We start from the raw sequence: 5606 nt of genomic DNA, 5'->3' as shown, positions 1-5606 counted from the left end.
AAACATCACTGCTCTGCAGGAGATCTGCATGGAGGAATGGGCCAAAATACCAGCTACAGTGTGTGCAAACCTGGTGAAGACCTACAGGAAACATTTGACTTCTGTCACTGCCAACAAAGGTTATGATACAAAGTGTTAAGTTGAACTTTAGTTATTGACCAAATGCTTATTTTCCACCATAATTTAGAAATAAATCATTTAAAAATCCTACGATGTGAGTACCTCTGATGAAAATTATAGACCTCTCTCATTATCCTAATTAGGAGAACTTGCACAATAAGTGGCTGACTAAATACTTTTTGGCCCCACTGTATTAATTGTAATAATCAGAGGCCTAAAAAGTGATTGGAAGAGCTGTACTGTACAAGCCAGAAGGCTGCGTCTCAGAGTAAAAAGGGACATCTGAGCAGCTCAGTTAAGCCCGTTAGGATTTAAGGCTGTATCTTAAAACAATGAAAATCTTTTTAACAGAAGTGAATCTGTTTGTTCAATCTCTAACGTTATGCTCTCTCTGCTTTTTCCTTACAGTTACTTTGCCTCATCTGTTCCCATTTGGCTGTGACACCATCCTGGAGACTAATATCAGCTGTGCTGCTGCCATCAATACCTTTGTTTATAGATGTTGGAGATCGGCCTGTTTTTCTGAATTGTTTGCTGGATGTGCTTTCTTCATCCTCTGACATGGGAGTTGGCTCAGAGCTTGTCTGCCTGGCTGTGTGTTTCCTGGACAGGGCTGCCTTTTGTTTCTCTGCTTCTGTCTCCTTGAACCCCAGTCGGCCTCAGCAGATGGCCGCTCACACTGAGCCTGGTTCTGCTGGAGGTTTCTTCCTGTTAAAGGGGAGTTTTTCCTCTCCACTGTCGCTACAAGCATGCTTTGTGTGAAGGATTGCATTCGAGTCAATGAGTTGATGCAATAGACTGTGTTACTGAACTCATTTGAAGGTGAAAACTTTTCAATATCAGATTTCTTTGTTGAAGTCTGTGAAAACTTCTTTCTCAGTTGTTTAATTATGTTATTGAAGTTATATTTTCCTATTTAATCACTCATGCATTAACAGGTAACTAATGTTTTTATCCCCTAGCCCTCTATTAAAAATAGATTATCACCTCAATAAAACCACCCTACAAAACACCCAGAAATCCAAGTTTTACGTTAATATTCAAGTTTAGATTAAAACTAGAAGAGAATTGAATTATCACCGGAAGGAAATGAGTTGATTCAATTATATTTCTGGATGCATACACGGAAATCCCAACAAAAGTTGTATCTAAGCTATATAAAACCCTACAAAAATTAAATGGAAATAACTCACTATATATAAAGTCCAAATGGGAAGCGGAATTGAAAGTGAAACTGTCAAAGAGTGACTGGCTTTCAATGTGCAAAACACAAAGGTCCTCCACAAGCTCTATAAACTGGAGGGAATTTGGCTGGAAAAATGTTATACTCTACTTTATAACACCTCAATTACAAATAAATGACTACATACTCAAAGTACAAAAATACAAACCGATAAGAGATACTCAGGAAAGACATCCATCTCCAAAAAATCTTGATAGTGGCATCTAAAAAAGGCGATTACCAGAAAATGGTTAAAAAGTGACCCTCCACACCTGACACAATGGATATGAATACCGTAGTAGAGGAAATCTTCACAATGGAGAAAATACCGTACTATCTAGGGATAAAGTCCAAATACCTGAAACAACTTGGTTTAATTACACAAATCAGAAAGAACTTCCCCTCAATAAAACTGGAACGCCAGACAAACCTATATAAGAACAGTGCGACCCCCACATCCCATAAACATGGACTCTGGTATACCTTTGTTGTATTTTTGTTGCCCTTCTCTTTTCACTTTTCTTTTTGTCTGTTTTATGCTAAATTGAAAAATACTAAATAAAAAGACCCCCAAAAAACTAAAAGAATCAAGAAGACAAGAGACGGTCCGTTAACAAGGCATGGGTTAGCCGTTTATTGTTACGGAAGTTAACATGGTTAACTGCATTGAGAGTCATACAATACACCTCTTAAGCTCTGTGAGGTTCCTCCCTGTGTCATGGGGAGAAAAGCTGCAGGAATATACATACAGTATATTTTATTGGCAAGTAGATATGTTTTAGTAAGTACATTCTGTTCTACTTGGTGTTCATGTACAATATACATGTTAAAAAATATAGTTTGCTTCAGGATCCTGTTTTTATTTAGGTTTTTTTTTTTGTTCAGCACGTTCATGATGAAAGGATTCACATTTAGTTGTTACAGGTTCTTAGATGGCGCTGGAGCTTGAGGAGCAGTTTGCTTCGACAGCCGTTTTACACACAAACGCATAGAAGGCACCTCTATGCATTAAAATTGCTTTTGTGATTCATGAAGAAGAGTAATCATCTAGGAGGAAGAAAAAAAAACAAGGAAAGCATCCGAGAACACAAGCACACAACACACACAAAGCAAGCACTCCAGAAGAGACTAGACGAGAACTGAGTCCTCCTTCCGACATAACGGCACATCACAGAGCATCTCTATCAGAAGATGGCGTTGGAATACTGAATGGAACAGAGAGGACTTCCTAAAGTTAAAGAGAAGCTGTTGTGTCCCAGATCAGTGGCCGTGGAGAAACTTCTCGGAAGGCAAAGAATGCAGCAGCTTCCTCTTTCTATCCCCCTCGCTCGCTCTGAGTCAGCACTGTAACAGTAACTGCAACCACAACACTGCAGTTTCTCAAGGCAGAACGATAGAAAAGCGAGTGCAGCAGAGCTTAGTCAGATGACTTGGGGGGAGTTGGTGACTGCCCTGCAAAATACAGCTGATTGCGAAGACTTTGACATTTCAAAAGAAGAAAAAAACTCATTACACAAGCTTCAGAAAAAAACCCATCTATATGTATATAGATGCTGACTGTTAACCTGATATATGAAACTAGAACTTCCTCATGAAACCACCTTATTTTTAACCTCATCTGCACTACAGCTCTACATTTCTCAGTCAGTTTCTAACTGTAGGCTGAAATGTACTACACACAATGATGTAACTATATATGTTGATCTTAATATAGTTTGAAACAGTTTATACAGACAGTATTACAAAGCTTGCCTGTGTGTTCTAGATGCTTTTTACTTCAATATCCCTCCAAATGCGCTCATGGTGAACTAGCTAAACAGCTAAACAGTAGCTGCTGGGGCGGAGTGGCCCGTCTGAAAGGAGTGGCACCACCGTTTCCACAGACGTAAAGGATCTGCATTTCTGAAACTGCTAAACCTCTCATAAGCCCTACCATCAACATAACGGGGTGAATTTTCTTTATCCTGCTTGCTAAAGGCCAGGCTTTTATTTCTTTTTAACATTAGGATAAGTCATGGTGTAGCCTGCTCAATATCGGGCGTCCATCATTATTAGGTCAGTCGGTGCCGATTTTGTTGTTGTTTTCCAACGGTCTCGATAAACAAAAACAAGCGGGCTAAGGACGCTGCCATGTGGAACGCCGGATTTAAAGAAAAGCATCGAGTTGCTTATAAGTTAGTGAGAAAATCCAGGAAAGTCGTATAAGGTGTCATTAAATTCTGGAATACATTTTGAGAAGAAAAAAAAAAAGGCAAAAAACTAAATAAATGCAAGTGTGATAAACTGAATAAGTTCTTTCCACAAAATGTCAAACTTTTTCTTTTTAAACACTAGAAGTTGAAATGTCTCCCTAAAAGGTTATATAGCTGTGTTGCACATAAATGTGCATTAAAAAAAAATCTAATTAATCCAACTTAAACAACAGTGACTAATATACGTTTTAGAAGCTGAGAGATGTGCAATCGTTTCGTTAAACAGTGACTCTCAAACTTAAGTTTAGGCGGTGTTCACAAAAAGGCAATGGTACACACAGGCATCTCTTTGAAAAGAAAAAAACATGAAATGCACTTGAAAAACAAAATAAAATAAAAAATGGACCTGAGGCAAAGCCTGCAGGTGAGATACACAACAGATTCCCCTGAATGCTCAATATGTCAACATACCGAGTGCGACAGAAATACAGGCCGCCGTGGTGACTCCTCACTAAACCCCAAATCAGATCATTTATAAAAAGCTGATTCAAGACTCAAACTGTTTCTGAAGAAGAGTGCAGCGTTAAGGATAACCGGCTTCAGCTAAGGAATGATTAATAAACACGCTAATTCCATCGACAGATCGTAAAGCCTATGTAAACTAGAAGACAGAAAAAAAAGAGAACATTTACACTCAATAAGTTTCATTCGAGTGCATTTAAGATGGTTCAACTACCATAAAAACAAAACCCTCATTTTAGAAGTCACAGGGTTATAGATCCAGGTTAATACGAAATATTTTTTTTTCATTAAATACATTAATAGATGGTTACTTTTGGCCTGTAAGTCAGAAACCACCATCTTTTTCTGTATTAAAGGCTAACCGGTTAAAAACCTTTTAACTGTTCACATAAAGCAGCTAAAAATAGCTGAAGAAAAAGAGAAAACTCACTTATTTGTTTGGTTCAGGCCGTTTCCAAGAAACTCCTCACACGTTTCTAAATACTCTACATAACTTTGGTTAATAAGGAAAAAGAAATGAACAATACAGAAGATGAGGGAAGGTTAGCTGGGTGGTTTTCCCTCTGAGAAGAGTGCGCTCGGTCAGCAGCGCTTGTTGGGTACCGTCCCTAAGGCTGAGCTGGAGCCGGAGTTCAGCAGGGTGACGTGTTTGGCTTCTCCAAGGCTCCTCCGATGATCACAGTGGTTAAGAATTCAACTTGAGGGAAAATGGTCGAGAAGAAAGCGCAACAAGATTATGAGCAGGCCGTCTGGTCTCCCTCAGGTTTTAGTTGGGCTTTTGTGGTGTAGTTGTGTGTGTGTTTTTATGTGTGTGTGTTGCCCCTCCCCCAAAAATGGTTCTACATGGTCAAGTCTCAGGCGTCAAGGTGTAGCTGGCGAAAAACTGTCCAGATCCTGAAGAGAATAAAAAAATAAAATTAGAACATGTAACCTTAAACATTAGGGTTGTGTCAGAACATCCGCCCTGACCCCTAAATCCCTCAATCACTATATAGAGCGGGGACCATATGGCGGACTTTATAGTGAACTCGGTTAACATCTGATCATCTGACTGTTCAGACAGATGATCACTACTTTTCGCTCCCCATTGATCACGTAACTCCACCTCCTCGGTGCCTTACTTACACAAACCCCCTGAATAAATAACAGACCTGCTTCTGATTTCATATAAATTATCTATTTTCTATATCTGAATAGCTACAATTAATTTGTCGAAATGTGAGGATAATGTTTCCAAATTTTGCCATCAAAGTGAGGACCGTTTGATGGCAAAATTTGGAAACATCGGCCTCACTTTACAAAGTCACTTTACAAAGTGAGGACCGTTTGTAAAGTGAGGACGATGTTTCCAAATTTTGCCATCAAAGGGAGGACCGTTTGTAAAGTGAGGACACTCTGCTCGCTCCTACTGCCTTTTTTGCTCAAGATTAGGTGCAGGACTAAGGCTAGGAATTAGTTTAGGTTGAGGTTAGGCAAGCTGGCACAGGATTAAGCAGGATTGAGTTTTTGTAGCCCCTTGCTCACACTGGCTCCGGTGCGGTTACCGAGCC

At 39.4% G+C, this 5606-nt stretch overlaps 1 protein-coding gene across 2 annotated transcripts in view; it reads right to left on the bottom strand.

Annotated features, from left to right (window-relative positions):
• Positions 1 to 1947: 1947 nt before the first annotated feature.
• Positions 1948 to 5606, bottom strand: part of ptpn11 (protein tyrosine phosphatase, non-receptor type 11) — a 34919-nt gene continuing 31260 nt past the window's right edge. For both annotated transcript variants that reach the window (XM_015376813.1, XM_015376814.1), the window contains exon 16: positions 1948 to 4950. The gene's annotated coding sequence lies outside the window, so the exon portion shown is untranslated. The remainder of the gene's footprint in view (positions 4951 to 5606) is intronic.

This window comes from Cyprinodon variegatus, unplaced genomic scaffold (genome assembly GCF_000732505.1).
Source record: "Cyprinodon variegatus isolate N-32 unplaced genomic scaffold, C_variegatus-1.0 Scaffold142, whole genome shotgun sequence".
Lineage (NCBI taxonomy): Eukaryota > Metazoa > Chordata > Actinopteri > Cyprinodontiformes > Cyprinodontidae > Cyprinodon > Cyprinodon variegatus.
This window is presented reverse-complemented; position numbering and strand designations above follow the sequence as displayed.